This window comes from Felis catus, chromosome A2 (genome assembly GCF_018350175.1).
Source record: "Felis catus isolate Fca126 chromosome A2, F.catus_Fca126_mat1.0, whole genome shotgun sequence".
Classification (NCBI taxonomy): domain Eukaryota; kingdom Metazoa; phylum Chordata; class Mammalia; order Carnivora; family Felidae; genus Felis; species Felis catus.
In genome coordinates this window covers 15848744-15874383 of record NC_058369.1, presented here as the reverse complement: position 1 = coordinate 15874383, position 25640 = coordinate 15848744, and the positions used below count along the sequence as shown (strand labels likewise).

General features: G+C 50.2%; 1 protein-coding gene and 1 long non-coding RNA gene across 2 annotated transcripts in view; one reads left to right on the top strand and one right to left on the bottom strand.

Moving 5' to 3' along the window:
- The window catches only part of LOC102901413, a 51337-nt gene extending 30757 nt beyond the window's left edge, over positions 1-20580 (bottom strand). The window contains exon 1 of the long non-coding RNA XR_006592052.1: positions 20454-20580. This is a non-coding gene — a long non-coding RNA (uncharacterized LOC102901413). The remainder of the gene's footprint in view (positions 1-20453) is intronic.
- A 392-nt stretch (positions 20581-20972) lies between these two features.
- The window catches only part of XCR1 (X-C motif chemokine receptor 1), a 40271-nt gene continuing 35603 nt past the window's right edge, over positions 20973-25640 (top strand). The window contains exons 1-2 of the mRNA XM_045049238.1: positions 20973-21114; positions 21390-21506. The gene's annotated coding sequence lies outside the window, so the exon portion shown is untranslated. The remainder of the gene's footprint in view (positions 21115-21389; positions 21507-25640) is intronic.

The window sequence follows — 25640 nt, the reverse complement described above, 5'->3', positions numbered from 1 at the left end:
TAAGAGAATAGAGAACCCAGAAAGAACCCACCCAGATATAGCAAACTGATTTTGACAAAGATGCCAAAGAAATCATTAGAAGGATTGTCTTTTCAACAAACTGTGGTTGAGTAATTGTACATCTACAGGCAGAAATAAAGAAATAAATAACCCCAACCTAACCTCGCATTTATTTAAAAAGTAACTCAAAATGGATCTTAGATTTAATGTAAAACATAAAACTATGACACTTTTAGAAAATAACATGAAAGAAAATCTTTCAAACCTATGACTTGTGAAGAGTTCCCAGACATGACACCAAAGCATAATCCATAAAATGAAATATTGAAAGGCTGGGCTTCATCCAAGGGGGGGGGGGGAAACTTTGACACTGTAAAAAACTCTCTTATGAGGATGAAAAATCATGCTACAGACTGGGAGAAAATTTGCAAACCACATATCTGATAAAACTCGTATCTCCAATATATAAAGTTCTCTCGAAACTCACCATTGAAGAAATCCAGTTAGAAAATGGGCAAAGACAGGAGGAAACAGTTCACTGAAGAAGATATACAGATAGCAAACAAGCACATGAGAAGATACCCAACCTCACTAGCCATTAAGGAAATACAAATTAAGACCACGAGGAAATATCCCCATACCTCCTGCAAGCCAGGATTCAGAGAGGCTGGATCACTCACATACTGCCGGTGAGAACGGAAATGTTGCGGCCACCCTGGAAAAGACTGTGTTCATTTCTTTAAAAACTAAACATGCAACTACCATATGATAAAGTAATGGAAATACTTGGCATTTATCCCAGAGATATAAGAACTTAGGTCCACACAAAAACCTGTACGCGATTGTTAACAGCGGTCTTATTGGTAGTAGCCCCAAGTTGGAAAACAACCAAAATGGCGGGCTTAATCGGTGAATCGGTTAAACTGTGGTACATCCGCCCCATGGGGTGCTACTTACCAATTACAATTGTGTGTATCCACAACAGCTTGGATATGGATCTCAAGGGCGCTATGCTGAAGGGGAACTAAGGTCAAAACATGGTATGTTCTATGATTGTATTTGTATAACATTTTTGAAATGAAAAACTTGTAGAGACAGAAAACGAATTCGTGGTTGCCAGGGGTTAGGTTAAGGGGAAAGGGGGGAACGGAGGGGGCTCCGTGTGATTATCAAGGAGTAGCCTTTTTGTAGTTTGTGGGGATGGAACAATTCTGTACCTTGACTGTGACGGTGATCGCACGTATCCACACATACAATGAAAATGACATAAAAACGTTACATAATCCAAAAAATGACCGCGGCGTTGCCCCAGAATCGGATCCTTGTTATTTATATTATACTACGTGTATGGACTACGTAACCATTGGAGAAACTGAGTGAAGGGTCTTTGGGACTTCTCGGTACTTACTATTCACAACCTGGGGATCTATAATTATCTTGAAATAAGGCTTTTTAACCTTTGAAAAAGGATAAGAGCTTTGGAATTGGGTAGACCTCATTGTCTCTTTAATCACCTTCCTTTTCCCCCTAAGTTGTGGCCCAAACTTGGCCTTCTTCTTCACATTCGATGTTCCGGAAAGAGTTGCCCACATTCTGCCTCCACGTCCCACCCCACTCGCTCTTCTCCCCTCCCCCGCCCCTCCACTCTACACTTCACTGGCAACTTCCTCGTTGCAAAATGGGGCTGCAACTTCTCAGTACTTGCTGCACCCCGAAGGTGAAGGAAGAGAAAAGAAGAAGCAAGCCAGAGAGAGCCGTCTATACTGCAAATCCGACTGTTTCTCTCCAAATGAAAATCTCTTTGGTGGCTCCACGCCATCTTTGACAAAAGTCATCCTTCTGTCCTCTGAATGTTTCTGATACACCTGCTATGCATCAGACAGTGTTCTAGGCCCAGGGGCTAGACTGTTCAGTAGCTTTTACTTGGCTGAACGAGGAAAAAGCAAAGTCCGTATCTTCACGGGGCTCCCGTTCTACTCGATGCTGGCGTGGGAGACAGAGAAGAAACAGAAGAAAAATAAAGCAGGGTAGGTGGCCAGAGTGGCATGCTCTATGATAGCTTATCAGAGGAAGTGTCTCTGCTTAGACGATGACATTTGGAGCAGAGGCCTGAGGGAAGTGAGGAAGAAAGCCTGTATCTATCTGAGGGAAGAGCATTCCGGGCAGAGAGAGAGGCAAATGCAGAGGTTAGGACTGAAGCGCGCTTGCAGAACAGCAAAGACTCTAATGGGGCTGGAGCAGGGCGGGGTGGTGGGGTGGAGGGTGTGGAGGAGGGATGGGCTCAGAAAGGTGGTGGGGCCAGATGGTAGGACCTCGCAAAGGCTATAGGGCCAGCCCTAGGAAGCTTCTCATGACCCGCCCCTTCTGCCACACTCTCCACCTTCCTCCCTGTAGTCACCTCGAACACCTGTTCCCCTCTGAGCCTGGCCAAGCCCTACTTATTCAAAGATCCGTCTGGACGCGCACTCTTCTGGAAGGCTGTCCCTGACCCCCCAGGCTGCGTGGGGCACTCCTTCCCCTGCTTTCTTGGTTTCTGCAGCTGGGCCTTAGAGAGCTCTTATCTCTACGACTGGGAATTTTCTCTCTAGGCTGGTCACTCTTGGGTGCCCAGCCTCTGGTGCAGCGATGGCTAAGACCAGACACAGATGTTTGAATGAGTGACCGCCTGGGCCCTCTGGCCTCTCCCCGAGCAGAGAGGCAGAAGCCCCCGCGTGCTCCTCTTTGGCTCTGAGCAACGGCCCAGTCGGAACCCATCCTGTGTTCCTGGCTCCTGGTTCAGGCTTCGGGGAGCAGGGTGTGGCCCAAGGCAGGAGAGGCCTCTGGGTACTGGTGCGATGACATTTTTTGTCGAATAAATTTAAGAGGAGGAACTAAAGGTACTGAGTTAATAGATTAGGTGCTTCTTCCCAGTTTTCTGTTCTCACCAGCATGCGACCTTGTTCTGACTCGGTGAATCATCCGAGATTGGATTCTTCATTTACTTCAGCGAGAACATTCGGATGAAGCCTGGGGTTGGATGGCTCTCCTCCTGCAGAGCTGGTGGAGGGGGTGGGGACCCGCGCTCTCTCTGTAGAGAGTGTCTTTCTCGAACTGCACTTTGGATCTGAAAATTGTTTTCTTTTTTTCATTTAAACTTTATTTTTTTTTTAAATTTACATCCAGATTAGTTAGCATCTAGTGCAACAATGATTTCGGGAGTAGATTCCTTAGGGCCCCTTCCCCATTTAGCCCACCCCCCGTCCCACAACCCCTCCAGTAACCCTCAGTTTGTTCTCCATATTCATGAGTCTCTTCTGTTTCGTCCCCCTCCCTGTTTTTATATTATTTTTGCTTCCCTTTCCCTTATGTTCATCTGTTTGGTCTCTTAAAGTCTTCAAATGAGTGAAGTCATAGGATATTTGTCTTTCTCATCCCTTTTGTCCCCACAACTTCATTTCTAGACATGATCCTGAAGAGCTGGTCAGAAATATTTGCACAAGAATATTCAGCACGGAGGGCGCCCCGGGGGGGGGGGGGCTCGCTCGGTTGAGCATCTGGCTCTTGATTTCGGCTCAGGTCATGGTCTCAGACCGTGGGATCAAGTCCCGTCACGGGCTCTGCATTGACAGTGAGGAGCCTGCTTGGGATTCAGCCTCTCTCCCTCGCTCTCTGCCTCTCGCCCACTTGTGCGTATGCACGTACTCTCTCTCTCTCTCTCTCTGCTCCTCCCTGACTCGCACACATGCACATGTGCTCTCTCTCTCTCTCAAAATAAATAAACTTAAAAAAAAAAAAAAAACCTCTTAAAAAAAAGCAAGAATATCCCGTGTTGTACTAGCATTCGTATTGAAAAATGGGAGGTGGCCCATGCCTCACGCGCGTGCCTGGTGAAGTAAATATGGCATAGCCCTGTGACAAACTACATGCGATCCTTCGAGATTATCTTGGATAATTTGGCTACAGGGAAATAAATGCGATGCTAAGTGAGAAAAATGGAAAACTGTTTGATACAAACTGTACCCCTCCCCCTTCACAATGTCGTAAGTGGGCTACAGCTGAGTTGTGAAATCTTGTTTTTATTTTTGTTGTAAATCTTTTTAAAGTCTTTTTTAAAAATTTGTTTAATGTTTATGTATTTTTGAGAGAGAGAGAGAGAGAGACAGAGCATGAGCGGGGGAGGGGCAGAGACAGAGGGAGACACAGAATCCGAAGCAGGTTCCAGGCTCTGAGCTGTCGGCACAGAGCCCGATGCGGGGCTTGAACTCATAGGACAGGAGATCATGACCTGAGCCACCCAGGCACCCCTACAGTCATTTTTAAAAAGAAAACATGTATTGCTTCTTGGCCTTTTGGCTAAGATCAAGTGTGAAAGGAAATATATAGTTGCTAAAAAAGATTTACAACGGGGCGCCTGGGTGGCTCAGTCGGTTAATCGTCTGGCTTCAGCTCAGGTCACGATCTCATGGTTCGAGGGTTCAAGCCCCACATCAGGCTCTGCTGACAGCTCAGACACAGGAGCCTGCTTCGGATTCTGTGTCTCCCTCTCTGCCCCTCCCCTGCTCTCGCTCTCTCTCTCTCTCTCCCTCAAAAAATAAACATTAAAAATTATTTTAAAAAATAAAAAAATAAAAATGACTACAGCATTCGTTATGAAATATTTCAAATATGAAAAAATACAGAAAAAAAATTGAATGAGCAGAAATGCCTTAGGTCTCTACCTCCCACAAGAAACACTTAATTGCAGATCGATTATGGCACATAAATACGGAAAACAAAATAGAGAAACCTTGAGAACACAGAAAGATAGATGCTTTAGGACTTCAAGATAGCGAGGGCTCTCTAATAAGACCTGTACTATTTAAATATTGCTGCCTAACAAACCAGCCCAACATTTAGGGCTGGGATTCTCTCAAAGTAACGGCTAATTTTTCATTGTTGGTGATTCTACAGGTCAGCAGTTTAGGCTAGGCTGAGCTGGGCAGTTCTTACGGTCTTTGCTGGGCTCGCTCAGGCAACCATGGCCAGCTGCCAGGTTAGCTGAGCTGGCTGTGGGCTGGGGCCACTGCGGTGACGGGGCCACATCCTTCATCATCCAGTAGGCTAGCGTGGGTTCATTTACACGGCAGCAGGCAGAGTTCCCGAAGTCCTCTGCGCTCAGAATAGCCACAGCATCACTTCTGCCGTCTTCCCTCGGCCGAAGCAAGTACAGAGACTCCAGAAGGATAGAGATAGAACAGCACCTCCTAACAGGACGAGGTGCTACAAAGACACGTTGCAGAGGCATGAACACCTACGGCGAAGATATCGCAGCCGTTTATGCATTTAAGGAGAAAATAAAATACACACACCATAAAGGGAAAGGTTGATACAGTCGAAAACATTAACATTTAAAACTCCTGGGGCGCCTGTGTGGCTCCGTCAGTTAAGCGTCTGACTCTTGATTTTGGCTCAGGTGGTGATCTCATGGTTCATAGGAACGAGCCCTTAGTAGGCAGCTCAGAGCCTGCTTGGGATCCTCTCTCTGCCCCTGCCCTGCTCGCTCTCTCTCTCTCTCTCTCTCTCTCAAAATAAATAAAATAAACTTAAAAATAAAATAAAATTGGGGCACCTGGGTGGCTCAGTCATTTCAGCGGCCAACTTCAGCTCAGGTCATGCTCTCACGGTTCGTGAGTTCGAGCCCCGCATCCGGCTCTGTGCTGATGCCTCAGAGCCTGGAGCCTGCTTCGGATTCTGTGTCTCCCTCTCTCTGCCCCACCCCTTGCTTGCTCTCTGTCTGTCTCTCTCTCAAAGATAAACATACCTTTAAAAAATTAAAAAAATAAAATAAATTTAAAACCCTTGAATAAAAACTGATATCTTGACTATGTATTCCTTTTATCATCTTAAAATTAAAACAAAGATTTCAGGATGCTGTACCAGACCACATTTTTTTTTTTTAAGGCATTGAACAAATCATCTACGTAAAAAATCGGAACTTCAAATCGAGGAGATGATTGGATACACATTCTCATTATGCCTGGACGCTTTCTCCTCAAACAGCGTATTATAAGACTGAGTCGAACAGTGAAGTCCACTTTCCACATTTGAAAAAGAATTCCTTCCAGGGAAATTATCATTCTAGGGCACACCTACTATGCCGAATAAGGTAGTGCCTATTTGAAATTGTGTGTCTTTACCTTAATTCTTCTCATTTCAGAACGATTATTGAACCAATCCCCGGAATCCTGGGAGGAGGTTCTCTTCTTAGAGAAGGAGGACAATGGACGGAGTTGATCTTTTGTGTCCCCGGGAGAGAGAGAAGAGAAAGGAGAGGGGTCCAGGAACAGACAGAGGGAGCCCCGATATTTTTTTCCAGAACCAGCGTTCAGAAGTCTGCCCTCACCCTTTGGTATGACTCGGGATCTGCCCCCAGCGCCAGCCCCCTGTGGCCACTCTGAGGCCAAGTACGAACATTTTGGGGTCAGACCACGCAATGACTCATCCTCGCGGCCTGTGCCCGTCAATGGCGCAAGGAGAGGGGGAGGGGGCTTCTCAAGGACGCAACCCACCTCTGCGGGCAGCAATTTGCTGCTGGGTGTGTCCAAACGACTAGAAGCCAAGCTTCCAGCTAAGAAAAGCGGACCTGGTTTCTATCCCCACAGGAGAAAAAAAGAGAAAGGAAAAAAAAAACAAAAAAACCAGACTAAGAGGAGGGGGCACAGAATCTTCCAGATGCCTGTTTCCTCCATCCTCCCTTCGTAATTACCCACAGCAACCGCCGGCATCCTGGAAAGAGCCAGGTTTGGGCTCCGAGACCTACGTAAAGGGCCCTTGGGGTCGTGAGTCACCTCTGACTCTGACAGCTCAACAAAGGTGACAGCTGAGAGCGATGTGGTCTCTTTTACCCAGCCGTGCACGGCCCCTTCCCGCCAAAGTGGGGTGTGACACGTATCTCTTCCCCCGCCCCCCTCGCTACCTGCAAGCCCAGCTCTCCTTGGGTGGGGGGAGGGGGTGGGCGGGATGGTTCCTCGTTTGTATACATCAGGGCCCTGTTTGCATGGATCCCCGGCAGCACCGGGGCTCCAGGACAGCCGGCCCAGACCCGAGGGACCTCGAAGCCCCGTGGGGAAGGCCCGCAAAACAAAAGAGGGCCTGGTCCCTCACCGGGACACAGAGAGCCGCTCCCAGCCCTGTCTAGGCACGGGCCACACGGTCTGGTCACTGAGCGCCGGGAAGCGGGGACCCAAGGCTGACCCGGTGGGGGGCAGGGGAGTGGGCAGAGAAGGCAGGCGGGGAGACTGGCATGCCGGACAACCGTCCTCAGATGGGCACTGTGAGTACCGGGCCAAGGACGGCCTCCGCACCCAGTGAAGCAGCTGGTGGCCGTGGGTGCTGGGGGCAAGGAACATCCTTCCATCCCAGTTTGCTCCACAATGGTGTGAAGAGGAAGAAAACAAGGAAGAAAACAGTTTTATTATCGAGTAAGCGTGGAAGCCGGTTGCAGCGCGCCCACACGCGAGGCTCCGTGGAGATGACACAGCCGGAAAGACGGTCTGCTATTTTTTGTGCCACCGAGCAGCCACAATCCATTGTGAACACGTGCCCAAGACTAAGGGCAGCCCGTCGTCCCACAGGAGGGCCTGGCCGCGCCGTCTGCGTTCTCCACGCGGTTACCCGACTTCACCCACCGGCTCCGGGAGCCGGTTGTGCCGGTGAGTTTGCCTTTGCCTCTAGGACAGGCCGGCTGTCACAGCCTGGAGCGTGGTGACAGGCGCCGTGGGGACCGCAGACGATGATGTTTGCATTTCAAAGAGATAATGAGGACCGTTAAGCCGTTACTGAACACGCCTGGGCTTTAAAGCTGGCGAGAAGTGTGCAAATAATTCACACTTGGATTCCTACCTATTCCTACGCGTGTTGTATACACGAATTCCGGCGTGTCAAAGGGACAGAGGACGAATTCACAAGCACTGGGTTTCTCCTGGGAATGCTCTACAAAAGAGAAGCCTCTCTTCCCCTTTCCGGCCACTAGACAAGTTCAGCTTTAAATTTACCTTACATGGGGGAGGGCAGGGCGCTAAGACATGGGTGGGGCCTGGGCCTCCTTCCCCAAGTTCTGGGACATTCCAAAGCCGGCTTCCTTACACATTTCCAGGAGGACATGACTGGGAAGCATGTGATGGCCTACAGCTGACACGGGGGGAGTTTTTCCAGGACCTGGGAGGTGGGAACTGCTTTCCTGCCGGAGAGACACATGCCTCTGGCTTGGTTGGAGGTGACGTTTTGTTCGAGGGGCTTGCCAGATACAGTCGGTGTCGTCTCTGCGAACGATGCCTAAAGTCCTCTGCGGGGCCCGGAGTCGCTGAGATGCTCTCGTGGGAACGTTGTGCACTGGACGTGCTTGGCCAGGTGTGAAACCGACTGTCAAGGCAGGGCCAGCCTCAGAAGGACCAGTCCATGGGCCCCTGGCGGGGGGAGTCTCTTTCTGTGGGCTGAGTCCCGGGGGCGGGGGGTGCTTTCTGACATGTAAGCCCTCCCACCTCTGCGTGGAGTGCAGTCATTTCCAGGAACAGAAAATGGCAGACGTTTCGAGAGCGGCTTCTGCAAACCACAGGTGTTGTCCCCCATAGCCCAAGCCGCTACCTCGAACCACGGGTGTCACGGAGACCACTGTGACCTGAGCAGGAGGAAGCATTCTCTCTCGAGGACCAGGGTAGCCCTCCCCACCGCCCCCCCCGGCTCCCCTGCCAGGTAATTGTGGAAATCACTCTATCGCCTCCTGGAAGCCCCTTCCCCAAGAGAAATAATGTAGATTTGGCCACACGGACACGCAAAGATTCCGGGGGGGGGGAGAATATGGTGCTAGGACTCCAGAAGAAAGGGGGTGTGTTCAGAAGCAGCAGAAAACCATCATGATGGCCTCGCTTTCTTCCGTGTTAATTTCAGACCATGGCAAGGCCTGATTCAAACACCCCCTCCTCCCCGCAGGCTTCCTGCTTTCCCCCCATCTCCCCATCCCCCCCCCCCCAGCCCAGAGCCCGCGTTTGCCTTCACCCACAGCACCCTCCTATCCGCCGAATGAATAAAAGACTCTGATACCCTGAAGTTTTCTGACTTCAAGAGATGGTCATTGTAGAACATCTGGAAAAGCACAAAGAAAATTAAAACTCCATAGGGGCGCGTGGGTGGCGCAGTCGGTTAAGCGTCCGACTTCAGCCAGGTCACGATCTCGCGGTCCGGGAGTTCGAGCCCCGCGTCAGGCTCTGGGCTGATGGCTCAGAGCCTGGAGCCTGTTTCCGATTCTGTGTCTCCCTCTCTCTCTGCCCCTCCCCCGTTCATGCTCTGTCTCTCTCTGTCCCAAAAATAAATAAAAACGTTGAGAAAAAAAAAAATTAAAAAAAAAAAAAAAAAGAATCCGACTTCATTTCCGCTCAGGTCACAATCTCACAGTAGCAGGACTGAGTCCCAGGTCAGGCTCCTCGCTGAACATGGAGCCTGCTCGGGATTCTCTCTCTCTCTCTCTCTCTCTCTCTCTCTCTCTTCCTTTGACCCTCCTCCATTTGTGTGTGCATGCACTCTCTCTCTCTCTCTCTCACTCTCCCTCAAAATAAATACACATTTAAAAAAAAAAAAGTGTGGGCTCTGGGGTGTAATTGCCTGAATTGAAATCGTGGCTCAGTGACCTTGAGCAAATCACTTAACTTCTTCGAGCCTCAGCTTCCTGATCTGTTAAATAGGGATATTCCTCACAGCAAGTTCAAAGAAGAAAACAAGCGTTGCTTACAATCTCCTACACAATACAAATTACAATTAAAAAAATGTGCATTTTACCAGCTTATTAACCTCTACTTTCGTAACAACATGAGAGTCTTCTCTATCAAAATCTACAAGGGAACGCTAAGAGAGAGGTGTATCTCTGGAAAACCACAGGTAGGAGACAAAGTGGTTTATTGCGGAGTTATTTATAATATTGAAAAACTGGGGAAAACATCCAGCAAGAAGGACATAAGTAAATTACGGTATAGTCAGCCAATACTACATAGTTCTCCAAAATGATGTTTGTGGATAAGTTCTGATGACATGGGACAATTTTTATGATGGGATACACAGTGAAAAAAAAAGGTTGCAAAATCGTACGTCGCGCATGATTTGGGTGATGGAAAATAACACATGATAACATGAAGAGAGTGTAGGCGATGGCTGATTCTGCGCATTTGCTGGGAGTTTATTTTTATCCTTGCTATGCTGGCAGGAAGGGTTTCTGCTCTAGAACCTGCCCTTCCCCATCTGCTGCCTCGCCACCAGGGATTTCAGTAATCCTTTTCAGAATCTGTGCACTCAGCTTCCAGTCCGCAGCCTCCTGCTCGTCCCACCCCCCACTTCCATCCACACCATTTCTGGGGAAAGCCGCTTGATGAGGACAAGGGTTTTCCAGCTCTGCTTTTGACAGCTCCTTGCAAAGCAGCACATATCGTGGTGTGTGTGCTCCTTCATTGGCTTGAGAGCTGCAAGAGTACTTCTGCCTGTTCATAAAACGAAATTGAAAAACTTTGGGGTTTGGTAGGTTTGTAGGAGAGGGAGAATTTCAGATCGGTTTCAATTCCCACCCCTCGTATAATTAACATCGGGAAGCACAGACAATCTCGTTTCTGTCTCTTAGTGAAAAGAAGCCCTTTTTATTTGGGCTTTATTCTGTTTGGTTCTCTTTGTGTGTGATAGCTGCTCACACACGTGTACTAGCCGGAATGGGGTCTCGATCTGACCTAGAGGAGTGAAAAACCGGTGTATGGGCAGGACACACACCAGCTTTCTCTTATGACAGGACATGGTAGGGCAGCCTAGAGGGTCAAGCCTTTGCTCTGGGTTGGAAAGACGACCCAGTCCAGGGCAGGAGTAGCATCAATGGTTGATGCTGGTTGAAGTGGTCGCCTGGAGACCTGAGTTCTAGTTCCGTGTCACCTACTTATCAAGCGTGCAATGGGAGGAAGGGGGGGGGGGGGTCATAGCCTCAGTTTCTTCATCTGTAAAATAAGTACGTTGGCTCCGATGATCCTTTGGATCTCTTTCAGGTTCTGAAACCTCAAACCTCATGATTCTTTCTCAAGCAGGGGAGTAAGGGAGCAGGTATGGGGTGGGAGAGGGTGTGAAGGGAAAGCATTTGAAGGCCTTAATTTGTTTAGGATGGTCTCTTAATAATGGAAATAACAATTGCCATTGGTGAGACCCATTGGTTTCTGGGTCAGAAACAATCCCTACTCTGGGAGTTACTGCTACCAAAGGAATAGTTTTTCCTGGAAAATGGACAGGGAGCTCAAACCAGAAGCATAGACAAGGGGATCCCAGATTACAGGACACCATTGTGGTATTTTTCTATAAATATAAACTATGATTAACTATGTTAATAAGGCATGTTCTGATTAGCTATGGCTCATGTGTAACAAACCACCCCAAATGGTGCTTTAAGCAAAACCAAACTGGAGTTGACTGGGCTAAGCAAGGTGGGTCTTGCTTTGTCTGTCATGTGGTTGCAGAAAGACAGAGGCTGGACCAAGGTCATCCTGAAGGGTTCTTCACTCAGATGTCTAGAGCCTAGGAAGACTGAAATCACCGGGTATTCAATGTATTCATCAAGCCACGGATGGATCTATCCAGCCACCCATGGATCTATCTATCCATTTCTGGGTCTAACTATCTACCCACCTACCTACCTTCCTGCCTGACTATCTACCTGTCTGTTGGTCTCTCTGTGTGGTATGTCCCCAAAAAGGCTTCAGCATAGCTAGACCTCTTATGTGGCAGCTGGAGCCCTGGAGTCAGTGTCCCAAAGAAACACTGGTAGAAGCTGCATGACCTTTTCTGATCTGGCTTCAAAGTCGCACAGCACCATTTCTGCCACATTCTATTCACTGAAGCGGCCATAAGAGCTTGCCCAGGTTCAAGAGGAGAGGTCACAGACTCTACTCCTTACTGTGAGGAGTGTCAGCGAATTACAAGCATGTTTCAAAACCACCACCAGGAGCAAGGATGAATTAATCAGCATCAACTAATATGATATCGACATTATACATTTACAAAATGAAACCTACAAATTCTGACCAGCATGTAGCGATTGTGCCAAAGGTGAGGCTGGAAAAACAATTTTTTAAAAATAAACAAAAGCTGGCTTGAAGGGCTAGGGCTTACAGCATGGTGGGGGCTGGGAGGAGGCGTGGTGGGAATGGATCCTGGAGTAGGGTGGGGAGGGCCGGAGGCTGCAAGCTTCTTCCCATTCTTCAGCTTACTCTGAAGCCTGAAGGTGAATACCCCCTCCACAGCTGGAGAGCTTACTATCAACCTTTTCACTCAGAGAAGAGGAAACGCTCCCCAGTTACCCAAATTACACCACCCAGCCTGGTATACATAAATAGTAACGGGCTGCCCCAAATCACCATTCACACAGGAAAATAAAAGACCAAGACGAGTAAACAGAATAAATAAACCTAGAGGAAGAAGAACTAAGTAAAAACAAACCCCAAATTCTAATTATCCTCATGCAGAGTCAAGATGATGCACCCACAACACAAAAAGTCTATGTATTTAAAAAAAAATTTTTTTAATGCTTATTTATTTTTGAGAGAGAGAGGGAGAGAGAGAGACAGCAAGCAGGGGAGGGGCAGAGACAGGGAAACACAGAATCTGAAGCAGGCTCTAGGCTCTGAACTGTCAGCACAGAACTCGATGCGGGGCTCGAACCCACAAACTGTGAGATCATGACCCGAGCCGAAGTCAGATGCTCAACCAACTGAGCCACCCAGATGCCCCGAAAACAGTTTATTTAAAAGGAGCCCTTGGAAACAAAAAGCCTGTTTTAAATCCCTTTTGAAATGTACTTTTAAATTATTATAATAAGTAATTTTTATGTTTTGTTAAATAACTTATTATAATTTGTTTTAAGCCTTTTAAATAAATTTAAATAATTTTGATTAGATACAATAATGTATTAATTATTACCATAAATATACGACATACAATTTAAAAAAACTCAAAGAAAGAAAGATGACACCAAAAAGTCCAGAAGACCTTGCAGATTAGACAGTAAAATGACAAAAGGCGGATAATTTGAGAAAAAGAGACAGGAAGTGTCCAATGAGGTGAGGCAAAATTTATGCAATAGGGACTTCAGAGAAGGAGAAAAGTAAAAATGGAGAGGTGGAAATTATTGAGGAAATAATTGAAGAAAATCTCCCAGAGTGGAAAGAAGGCAAAGTTGTATTGTAGCTCAGAAGACCCCAGGGACTCAGCACAGCGAACAGACCGTGATCCACAGAAACAACCTCATGGAATTTCAGAGCGCTGATACTAAAGAAGATCCGGACAACCAATGAAAGAGAAAGACCAAGGTTGGCATTATTCTCATCAGCACCATTCAATGCTGGAAGACAGTGGAGGAATTGCCTTCGAAGTCCAAAGAAATAATTTCGTACCTAGAATTTGATATCTTGCCAAACTATCCACCCAGAGTGGAGGAGAAGTAAAGGCTTATTAGACATGCAAGAATTCAGAGAATGAACTCCCATAAGTTCTTTGTGGAAATAAAATTACTTGATGATGTGCTACCTGAGAAAGAGGAAGACAAGAGAACTAAAAACAAAAAAAGGAAATTAAACCAGCCTAGAAATACAATGAAAAGAAACTCACACTTCAGTTCAGATGTGCAGTTGGCTTAGCCAAAAGTCGACATATTTTGGAGCACAGAATAAATGATATAATTAAAGAAGTGGAAGGTATTTGTGTTATTATGAAGAAGGAATATGTTTCTGTTGTCAATCAACCAAAAATCAGAAAACAGTAAGTTGTGGAAATAAACATAGTATATATTTTTTATTTATAATATATAAATACACTTATACATAGTATATTATATATACATATATATTATAATAAAATATGTACACATATATCGTGGCCCAAATACAAAAGCAACCAAATAAAAAATGATTTTGTGTAGCTGATGGAGTCTAGGAAAAGAAGACGCACTTGACCTTGACATCGGTCATCCAATTGGACCTTGACCAACCCATCGTATAGATCTCAACCTAACACCCAGTTCTTAGAGAATAATAGTTACAGCATCTTTCTACCTTATATACGGTTTGTTCCCTGGCTTTCCATGATCAGAATTCAATTAGCGACAAAGCACGGAAGATAAATTCACCAGAGAGAATGCCCGTGCTACAAATTTGACAAGGGGAAAGGAGTGGTGTAATTGAGAGAAGGTGGGCAGCAGAAAAGAGAGAAGTGGAAGGAAGGAAGGAAGGGGTATTAGTTTCCTGTCTTACACGGTGGGGAACCGAGAAGTACTACCTACAGTTAGCGTGTCAGTAAACAGAGACGGAGGGATATATAAAATCATAAGGTTAACCATCAGAAGATATGAAAATACACCCCCTCCCCGCAATGATTTGGAGGTGGGAGAAGGGAGTGATAAGTGAGTAAGTCACTCACCTGTCACAGCTGAAAGTCTGTAGATAGTGCCTAAAACTGCTAAACAAAGACCTAGACGGAGTATGTTATCTACCAGTATCAGTCAAGGTCAATACCTGAGAAAAACAGAAACAATTGAAAGAAGGTACCAATCAGGAGGAAAGCGAGCAAAGGAGTGGGAAAGGCTTACTATTTATGGCTTTCTAGGCTGTTGGCATTTTTATTTCCAGGCACCTATATGTTAATAATTAAAAAGCAAAATAAGCAAAATACCAAAGCATTTGAAAGTAATAGATAGGCGTCGGGTCAAAAAGAGATTGTGGGGGTGATTTATTTACTTCTGTTTTCCAATTAGGTTGTAACATAGTTGTTGTTATTTCCATAATGGAAAAACTCATAAAGAAATGGTTAACACATTATTTTTTTTTTATCAAAAAAAAAATGGAGGAAATGGAGTTGACTAAGGGAAGAAATCCACCTGAAATATTTGCGGGGTGGTTCTAAATGACCACGAAGGCCAGGCCAGCTGTGTGATCTCGCGGAAGTCGCTTAACCCCTACGGACTTCGGTTTCCACCTCCGAAACATAGAGAAGTTGGCTTTAGAAGTCCTCAGGTCCTGCTCGGCTCCCATAGCTTATGAGTCTCTGAATTCCTAGCCACTCTGAGGATAGCCACTGAAATTATGTGACCCAGACAACCTCGACTACAGAAAGGACTGGGTTCTACTTTCCGTCGTCGTTGAGGGGCTGAGCGAGATTTCCACTTGAAATCTGCAGCTGTGAGGTGCTGCTAAGCTCGAGTTCCTCTAGCAGCATTGCGATCCTTCGCTCCAATAGAAAGTAAAGTCCGTGCGAATCTCAACTCTGCTGTTCAAATAGAAAAAAGCCAAAGGCTTCACACACTGAGGACCACGGATGTGCCCCCCCCCGCCCAGGCCCTGCTCAAGCTCTTGAGGAAACCTGTAATCATCTGGGCTTTGGCCTCCAAGCGAGGGGTAAAGCAGCCTTTGTTTTGCGAGAAGAGCAGGAAGTGTGTTGAAAGGCATAACCACAGCAAAATTGCCACATCAAACTGAGAGGTCTCTGAAACATGAGGAAATCACGCACCACAAGAAACCCGGAGGGAACCAAATCCCGCTGTCGCCTCTACCTGTCTCGCCAGGATGTAGACACTTTATCCCAGATGAAGTTCTACCTTTAGCAGGTTATGCACCCCAGAACAGAAATCTTGTGACAGGGTCATGTAACAAGTGATCGCCCTTCGCTTTTTGGAATCATAGTGTCTTTGAACATCTGAGGAGCCAAGACTAAAGAGTATCCACAAGTTGCCAGTAGAGAGTCCCCAATCCCGCCATACGTGCCTTACGTGGTGGGGTTGCCAGCACCACCAGGAAGCTTAGGCCCCACACCAGACCGCCAAATCAAGCTGCCTTCTACCAAAATCTCCGGGTGGTGCATGGAGGCATTACCATTTGACAGGCACAGGTGTACAAAGTGAGCTCACACACCTGCCCATATCAAGGACTGAGGATTTAATGACGCACACGGTCAAGCACCTGAACCCACAGAAGCCCCTCCAAAGAAGACGCTGTTGTGTTATACTGGTTATCACTCCGTATACAGATGAGGACACCCAGGCCCGGGTTGGCAGGACTGGAGAGAAGGCTTAGGGAAATCAGAGACCTGTCCAAGGTCAGACAGTAGTAAAGGGCGCAACCGGGGCTTCAAACCAGATCTCCTTGAATCAGAGACTCGTGCGTTTAACCATTACTTCCAGCTGCCCCCACTCCAGTTGGATGTCTTCAAAGTGATTCATTTGAACGGCTGCATCCAGTTGGGAGCGTGTCAAGACCATTTTCCGGAACGTCATCCTCAGGAGCTCCCTTTCCACCACCCCCCCCCCCCCCATCCATCTGGGCAGATATGGATGAGCAGGGAGGGACCCTTCAGAGCTCCGTACCAGAGGGTGTGGCCCTCCTCGGCAATCAAGCCTGAGCCACAGAGGAGCTGAGTGTGACAGCAGCCCCAGAAACACAGCCTAGAAACGCCTGTGTTTAGAAACAGTAGGCCGAGGCTTCCGGGAAAGATGATCTATTTTGTGATGCCTTAAGGTTTCAGAATGACTGTGGGCCCCTTCACCTACCTCCTCTGAGCTAATGCCATCATCTGTCCTCTGAAACCCTTGGGTCTGGAGACAGAGGAGGTTGGGGTGCAGGTAACTGCAGCTGACGAGAACCTTGCTTTTCAAGAATTTGAGCCCCAGGACAATGCTGGTCAGGGCTCCCCAAACCCCTCGTGGTCCGATGTGGGGAAATGGGGGTTGTCTAGAAAGTCATGCATGCTCTTCCTGGAAGCAGGGAAGGGAGATGTGGGAGAACACACTGGTGAGCTTCCCAGAAGCCTCATTTTCTTGGTGACCCTGCACCAGAATCATCTTCTCTATTCGCAAGGACGAGATTCAGCTACAAACAACAGGATAAACGATAATAATAGTGGCTTCAACCAGTGCTTCCCAAACCACCGTGTGCACAACATGACACCTGTGGACCTCGTTAAGAGGCGGATTCGAATTCGAAAGGTCCGGGGCGGGCCCTGAGGTTCAGTGTTCCTAGCAAGCTCCTGAAGGATGCCCACGCTGCTGGTCCACAAAGCACACTGAGTAGTGAGGGCTTCCACAGGGCAGAAGTTCATTCCTCCCTTAGGTACCGAAAACCTGGAGGTTGATTCCCCAGCTATGCGGGACCCATAGCGGCATCAGAGAGTCTGACTCTGACCTCTCTGTTCCTCCCTCTTCAGGGGTGGCTTCTATCCATAAGATCGCCTTGTGATCCAAGATGGCTGCCGGCGATGAAGGATCTGTGCTCCAAGAAGCAGGAGAGAGAAAAAGAGTGGTTCTTCCAGCCAAGCCAGCTTCTCCAAAATATTTTTCTTGCAGGCCGTTGCTGCTTGGCCACCCCCGAGCTGCAGAGAGGCTAAAATTGGGTTTCTTTGCCTAAGAAAGGAGACAATGGGTGGCTGGTGGGCAATTAGAATGTCGGTTCCATCTCTCCAGCCACTCATCACCATTGTGAAACCCTAATGCAGAGAAGCATGACCTTGATAGCCTCTTGTTTCCAGCGGTTATTCTGAGGAGGAAGAGGTCGGGCTCCACTGTGCATCGTCTGGGTGGCTGGTGAGCCATGGCGAGAATAAATTTTAAAAAGTTCTGACGGCAGGGAAAGAAGGAGGAAGAATCGGGCAGAGTCGATGGGATTCTTATACAGTGCTGGAATCTGGAATCTGGTCTATGGTCTGGAATCTGACTATAGTCATGCTTCTGAGGCATGAGATCTATCTTGTTCCCCAAGAAGTGGGCCTCCTCCCGGGGCCCCGACAGCCTCCTCAGGTGCCCGGAACAGATTTCCTCGCCACGATGTTTTAGCTACAATATTTCATCCTCTCTCGCCGCTCACCGCAGTGCGTGCTCCAGCCCCAGCTTCACCCCTGGCTCACGCCCCTGGCACCTGGCCTCACCCGTTCCTGGGTCCCTTCTCTTGCTCTGAAGAGAACCTGGCCGGTGCCTTAATCTGCCAGAATCACCAGACGTGGCCGCTGACAATTCCTTGAAGCTTTGGGTATTTTTCTTCACGCCCGATGTCCCCTCTAACTGAAATTACGTGGCCTATAGCCCCACCCACCCACCTAGGGAAAGCAGTTCTGGGGTGATGCTTACTTAGACAGGGGTGCCCACCGAGGGGACGGGGAGTGGACACCCCACCATAAACTGCTTAGTGGCTCATGACGCGACCCGACGCAAGGGGAACCAACCAAACCAAGGTGAGAGCATTTGCTATGCCAATCAGAGTCTCTCACCAGGGGATCCGACGTGGAGTCACGGGACAGAAAGAGGCGCACGCGTGGCCTCTTATTAACGACGCCACCAACTCCTGTTGCCGACGTCCCCAGCTGCCAGCGCCACGGGGCCGGCGTTTTGGGATGTCCAACCTGATGGTGCCCCATCCCGCTGGCCATCTGGGAACTCCGGCTTGAAGGCGATACCGCTTTTCTAAATGTAACCGTGGCTCAGCTGCCGAAACCAAATCCCAACGACATGGCTGAAACAAATGCAGGTCTAAGCCGGCGTGGCGGCTCCAGTCCGCAAAGGTGTCGGGGGCCCAGGCTCTTTCTATCTTGTCGCTCTGCCCCCTGTGGCCCCGTCCCCACCTGCACTGTGCTGGGGGGGCTCACAGCGTTTCCACCTTCTGCCAGGCGGGAAAGGGCAAAGGACCCGGATGACGCGCCTCTTCCTTTTAGAAGCACAGCCTGGAAGCCACACGGAGAACTTGCACTTGTGTGAATCACTGGCCCGAACGCGGTCACGTGGCCACCCGCAGGTGCAAGGAAGGCTGGGACATGTCGACCCTAGCCCAGGCAGGGAGGTGTCGGGCGAAAAACCCAGGATTGTGTCCCCCGAGAGATAATGAAGAGTAGGGGACGTCTCCAGGTTCTGCCGGTCAGACCAGCTCCCTCCGGAACGCGGGGCTGGAGGGACCACAGACGATTTTCTCCCCGGGAGTGAGAGGAGGGGGAGGGCGACATGTGGAAAGATCGCAGCCGTGAGGCCACGAGAGAAGTCAAGAGCCCACGTGGGCCCCAAAGTGCCTGTCACGCCAGACATCACTGTCCTCTCAGGAAACCCCCTTCTCTCAAGGGCCCTGAGGCTCTCAGGAGTCTCTCCTCTGCACGTCCAGGGTACTCAGTCCCGTCGGAGGTGAGGCGCAAAGCAATGTTTGACTAGCGGCTCCGGTCTACAGATGAGCAAACCGAAGTCTACACCCTTCACCCGCTGTCCTGGGACCCCTGGCCCTGATCGATAAAAGGGAAGATACAGCAGAATCTCTTGCTTTTAGGCTCTCGATCAGCGAGATGGAAACAAACCACCACCACGTGATGCTATCTGGCTTCCTCCGCGTGGAAAGCGCAGCCAGAGATCGAGAGGGCCCTGCCCGCCAAGCCCACAGCTCGGGGTGAGTCACCCGTGACGTGAGGCCGGGGTGTTCGCATGGGCACGGGGCACCGGACACATGGGCCTCGCTGAGCGTCCACAGTATGAGGCCTCCCTTGGAGATCCCAGTTGACTGAGCCACGGTGCACACGCTGGGGCCTGGGGACACATAGGAGAGTAGGCCGGCGCTGAGGGGACAGGATGAGCCCCAGGTCCTGGAGGAGGACATCGTTCCCAGGAGGCAGCAATGGTGCCTGAACAGGATGACAGTGTGATACTTTGCCTGGCCGCATAACTTTTGAAAACACGAAAGCAAAATCCCTAATCGGGACTTCCCGGATGCACAGCGTGCGTGAATTAGCCGCGGGCAAGCCCAGAGGCGAGCACCCCTTGCTAACCCCAAGAACGGGCGTCTGCCGGACGTGCCGGCCACGAGCCAACCGCGCCGCAGTGCTGGGGTCTCTGTTTGGGCCCAGGTGGCCCGCAGGTTAGGATGGGGACGTGCGGAGCCGCCTCCGGAGGACAGGGTGGGGGACGGGTCCGTAGCGACAAGCGCCGGAAGGCCAGCAGCACGGGGCTCCCGGGAGGAGTGAAAACAGCTGTCAAGCAGCTACTGGCTGCTGATGGAGGAAAAATTCATTAGAAACTTCAGCTCAAACCAGCGTGAGCGAAAAAGGGAATCTGTGGGCTGCACAGCCAAACCGCACGCGCACAGCGGTACAGCTGGACCCGGGGAGGACTGGATTTGGAGATTCAACGGTCGCGAGGACTTCCTCTCTCCATGCACAAAACCCCACAGACGGGGCTGTCTGGACGGCGGGCATTTGTGCCCTGCAGGTGGGCAAGCCCAAGGCCAAGGCACCTGCGCACTCACCCTCGAGGAGGGTCCGCCTCGGGGCTTGCAGGCGGCCGCCTCCTCCCTCGCCCGCCCTCCCATGGGCTCCGCTCTGCCTGAGCGCTCGTGGGCGCAGAGAAGGGCAGGCCCCCAAAGGGCACTCATCCCGTCCTGGGGGGCCCCACCCTCAGGACGTCATCCAAACCTCCTTACCTCTTTATACCGTCCCCTTGGGGATTAGGACTGCAACATGTGAATTTGGTGGGGAGGACACGTTCAGGCCGTCGTGACCCAGGCCTCTGATTCACCCCGACCGTCGGATTCATGCTCGCGATGGAGCTGTCCCCGCAAGGCCGAGGTCACCGGAGCAAGGAGAAGTGTGCCAGAATCCCAGCCTCCCCTCCCAGCTCTGGGCTGAGAGAACCAGGAGGCCTCCTGCTTGGCTTTGCCAGGCCACGTGCACTTTCCTGGCCAGCCGCTTTGGCCGAAAGGACGAGGCCACTATGATTGGCCTGGGCAGATCGCATGCTCATGCGGTCACATGGCCGCCAGGAAAGCCGGCGTGGGGAGGAAGCCTCCAGAGCGCCATCGTACGTAGGCACCTCGCGCGACGCACGCCTGCTGCAAAGCGACCCGGAAGCGGAAGCGGATGCCGTGGGGCTGTGCCGAGCCCTCGCTGGCGGGAGACTCCTTGGTGGCGGGGCTGGAGATGCTTCAGGGCACTTACTTTGCAAGGGGTTGAAAGCTGTGCGATGGCATTTTGTAAACCAGAAATGCTGTTTGTTACTATTAGGACAGAGGCGGGGTGCCCCGGTGCTGGGGTTTCGCTGCAATTTGCTTTAAAATGCTTCAGCGCCAAAAGAGCGATCTGAATGTGAGTCTGTAGCGCTTCATCTACACTCTCAGGGAGGCCAGGTGCCCCCAGGAGGGCAACTCCAGGGGGTGGTAATTAGAGTTTAATCAGAAGGCCATAGTCCAGAGGGGCTCCCACAGTGCTTCCGCTGTCTCTCTGATGGATAACCAGAGGTGGCGTTAGCTGGCGTCATGAATGGAGGGATGGGTCCTCATTAGTGAAGCACCGAGAAACCCCACGGACACGTGGGCGGGGTGTTAGAATCTACTGAGTCTTTCCTCCCTCCCACTTAGGAGTGTTGACCACCCACCGCCTGCGTATCCAGCTGCTGATTCCGGAGGATGGGGGCCAACCCGAGTCTCACCAGCTGGGTCTCCAATCCCGCTGCGAGAGTACCGTCACATTGGCTTCAGGTGAGACCTTCTAGGGTGTGCCATATTGGTGGAGCGCCCTGAGGAACGGAGAGTTTAGACGTCATCAAGCCCGCAGGAGACGGTGGGACTGATAGGTGCCCACTTGATAGGCAGTGTATGGGGGAGGAATTCGGTCAGAGACATGTAGCGGGAGTCACCCAGCATGTAGTTGGGTGAGAACGGGAGTGACTCTTGTGACGAATGGCAGCTGCTCATATTAACCAAAGGAACGCCGTGGTTGTACGTGACCAAACTGGGAGGCGGGGGTGCACCTGGGTGGTTCAGTTGGCTTAAGGTCCGGCTCTTGATTTTGGCTCAGGTCATGATCTCACGGTTCGTGAGTTTGAGCCCTGCGTGGGGCTCCATGCCGACAGCGGGCAGCCTGCTTGGGATCTCCTCCCTCCCTCTCTCTGTCTCTCTGTCTCTCTGTCTCTCTCTCAAAAAATAAATAATAAACTTAAAAAAAAATGGGAGGTGGGAGGTGCCCTTGCGAGCTCAGGGGCCCTTCAGTTTTCATCAGAAACATCTGGCATCCATCAAGTCTCAGGGTCCCAGCTGGGCTGGAGGCTGGGACAAGAATCCAACCCCCAAAGACATGGGAAAGGGTGTTGGGTGAAAGGCAGGGCCCATTCACACTGAGACTGGGGGATGAACAAGCTTCACGAGGGAGAGAGAAGTCCCAAGGGACGAGGCAAAGACCCTGCAGCCAGAACTGGAACCCAGTTGGAACCAGAGCTCATAAGAGGCTCCACGGATTCAAGCCTCAGAGTCTGGACTGCAGCCTCCTGAGAGACCTGGCAGAAGGGGACACGGGGGTGATGCCACCTGTGTCACCTGCAGAAAGGAGGTGGCCTCAGAGCCTGGAAACCAAGCCTGCCAGGCTTCCATCCATAGCTGACACCCCGGAACCACTACCAGGAAATTCAGAGAGATTAGAACGCGTGATGCCTTCGTCTTTATCAAGAACACTGAATCAACACCCTCTGTTTTCACCGATCAGCGCTCTCAAGGTCATTGCAAAGACTACGAAGCTGGCGTGAAAGTTGCCTCAAGAAGTTCACTACTCAAACTGGCAGCTCAATTTTTCTGCAGAGGGAAGGAGTTTTTCCAGAACGTGAAAGAGGAAGAAGGCGGAGTGGGGCTGGGTGCTGTGGGCAAAAGGGCGGGGAAGAGGCGGGGACCTGCCACGGTCGCCCAGAGGAAGATTTCCAGGGACTTGCTGGACACATACATGTGAGGTGGTGTCCCCGGTCCCTCCTCCACCTGGCAGAAATCCTTAGCAAGTTCCCCACTGCTCATAAATGCATGTGTGTCTCCTACTTCCAGTGTTAGAACTGACCTAAGCCAGTTAAGTCATGGGTAACCATGCGGTTCCTTTGGTTAATACCAACAGCGGTCATTATTTAAAGGAGTTGAAAGTCCCCTACTCCCCTGTAACCTTGCTCCGAGGTTACCATAAAAGCAAGTCTCAGAATGAGTTCTGCCCTGAAAATAGACTTCTTTTTAGCAAGCAGGCAATACTTTCAAGTGCAAGGGGATCATCTGGGGCCACAAAGGATGTAAACAGAGACCTCAGACAAAACATATCTTAGTGAGAACGGATATAAATGGATTTTCTTGTTTTGCTTTCCAAATTCCCCCATGTGACCTGACTCCCCAAGCAGAAGGGAAAAAGACAGTATGATAAAACATGAGCCTCGTGCACTGTGAAAGGTTTGCAGGCACAAATACGAGATGTTGTACGGCCCCAAAGAAGCATTTCCCCCTCAGAAGCGTCTACCAGGAAGATCTACGAGGAGACTGCCTCATGAAGGCACAAAGGGAATTGTGAGAGGGACGGGCTTTATCTGCTGCAGGTGCAGGGAGGAAGTCCAGTCCAGGAGGGTAGGGCTGGGTGTCTAGAATCTGCACGGGGCAACAGTCCTAAACCGGGTGAGCATCCGATACCGGGGTCCACTCAGTCATGTACCATTGGGGGCAGAGCTCAGCATTCAGCACAGAGGTCCCAACAGTGGTGATCCTCCAAAATCCAGGAAGGTGGGTGACAGGGAGGAGGGCACCTCGGACAACTGTGGGTTATAGCACCGTAGCCAGTGGGGTGACATTTTGGAAGACCAGAGGACTCCAGCCCCGAGCAGGAACTGAAAATGACAGAGGCTCAAGAGTGGGTTCTGGAGGGACTGAGTCACTTCCAGATAGAGACTGGGTTCAGAGAGTGAGAGAAAAATCCCAGTTATCGGAGACCGTCTGAACCAAGTTCAGGGCCACATACGCTGGCCATAAGTGAAGCTTAAGCCCAGAGTGTTGAGCTACATCTCCTTACCTGCCCCTTCTAAGGTCGGGACTAATCCCCCCAGCAGAAGGGTTTTACCTCGGATGCGTTCAGCTGCAAGTAACCAGGAACCGAACTGTAAGTGGCTTTAACAATAAGGAGATTGTTGACTCACAAAATGGAAAGATTAATACAGCAGGCTTGCGGCTGACCTCATCCAGCAACAGCAGCAGCAGTTCCACTTTCCAGTGACTTTCTAGACTCTGCTTCTAGACTCTGCCTTTCTCGGGATGGTGGCTTCATTTGCGGGCTGGTAGCAAAATGGCTCCTGCCATGCTGACCTTGGGTGTGAACGGCACAACACCACAGGGTGAGCTCCCTTTGAGGCTCATAAGCCTTGTGGGCAGGATAGATTCCCTGAGCAAAACCCTCCTCCCCTTAGGAAGAAGGACGAGGAACGATACCAGCCACAACCAGAGTTTGCCAAGGGCAGGATGGGGCGCAGGTGGATAGGAGACTGGGATTCCCAGTGCTGTTGCCCCTCTGCTCAGCTGCTGGATCCGGGGCGAGCCACTTCAGCTCTTCGGTCCCCAATGTTTTTCATCTGAAGATAAAGTGATTAAACTAGAGAATCTTTAAGACTCTCCTCAGCTCTAAATAGTCTTTGACTCCATGAAATGGGTTGTTCGTGGATTACTCTCTACAAAGCCTCCGAGTATGGGAAACGATTGTCATCCTTTGTGGAAGGTTACGCTTTCTAAAGATGGCCGCAGCGACTCGTCCCATCCCACAGGCCCATGGCCACTCTGCCATCGGGAAGTGGAGTCTGATTCTCATCCCCTTAAGTCTGTGCCGACCTGATAACTCGCTTGCTATCCCAGGAGACCATGGGAGCGTGTAACTACTGAACCGTGGGAGAAATTACCCTGACGGCCTTCCCAAAAGGCTATGCAGATTCCAGTTCTCTCAAAACACTAGCTGCCGAAGAATCTAGCACCGTGGAAGAAACCCCACTAGGCTGAGCCCGCCATGCTGGAGGGGCTCTGTATAGGCATTCATGCGGACCACCCGGCTGAACTTCCAGCCCGCGGCCAGCCTCACCTGCCGGCTCTGTGCATGTGCCATCTCGGCCATCCAGCCCCAGCAGACCTTCAGATGACTGAGGCCTCAGGTGACATCATACCGTGAGCCGCATGAGAGATCCCACAGGTGAAGAGTCCAGCTGAGCCTTTCGGAATTCCTAACCACCCCCCCCCCCCAAACCATGAGCAAAATAAAATGGTTGCTGTTCTACACCCCTGTGTTTTCAAGCAATTTATCATACAGTAGGAGTAACCAGGAAAAGTGGGCGTCAATGAGGCGGGAAAGATGTAGGGTCAACTTTGAGCAGTGGTTTCCGATCGTTGCAAAACCCTGAAGACATCTAATTTCTCGTTGTGGCTGTTTAAGAAATTGGGTGGAGACATTCTTTGAGGAACGATCTGGCAGGGTCTTGCCCGGAGGGAATGACAACGGACCTTCACATTTATGCGGCCCGCTGTAGTTGGTGAAAAGCGCACTGACTCGGCTGAATGTCACAGCTAAGGGCTAAGGCACAAATCAGCCTCCCTCCTGGACTTCCTGAGACTGTGACCCACCTGTTTTCCGTGGAGAGAACACTAATGGATGAGCAAAGCCTCCCTGTGGTGAGCGCCCATATGCATTGGGTGCATTGCCACTCAGTCCCGATTGTCTCCACGTTGCGCCCTCATATGGGACAACAAGGGGGGCTGGAGTCCTCTGAGCTACCCAGTTTCCCAGCCGGGTCCCCCTCGTGCTCCTCGTGGAGCTTCCTCTGATGGCCTCGGTCCCGCCCCCTTTTA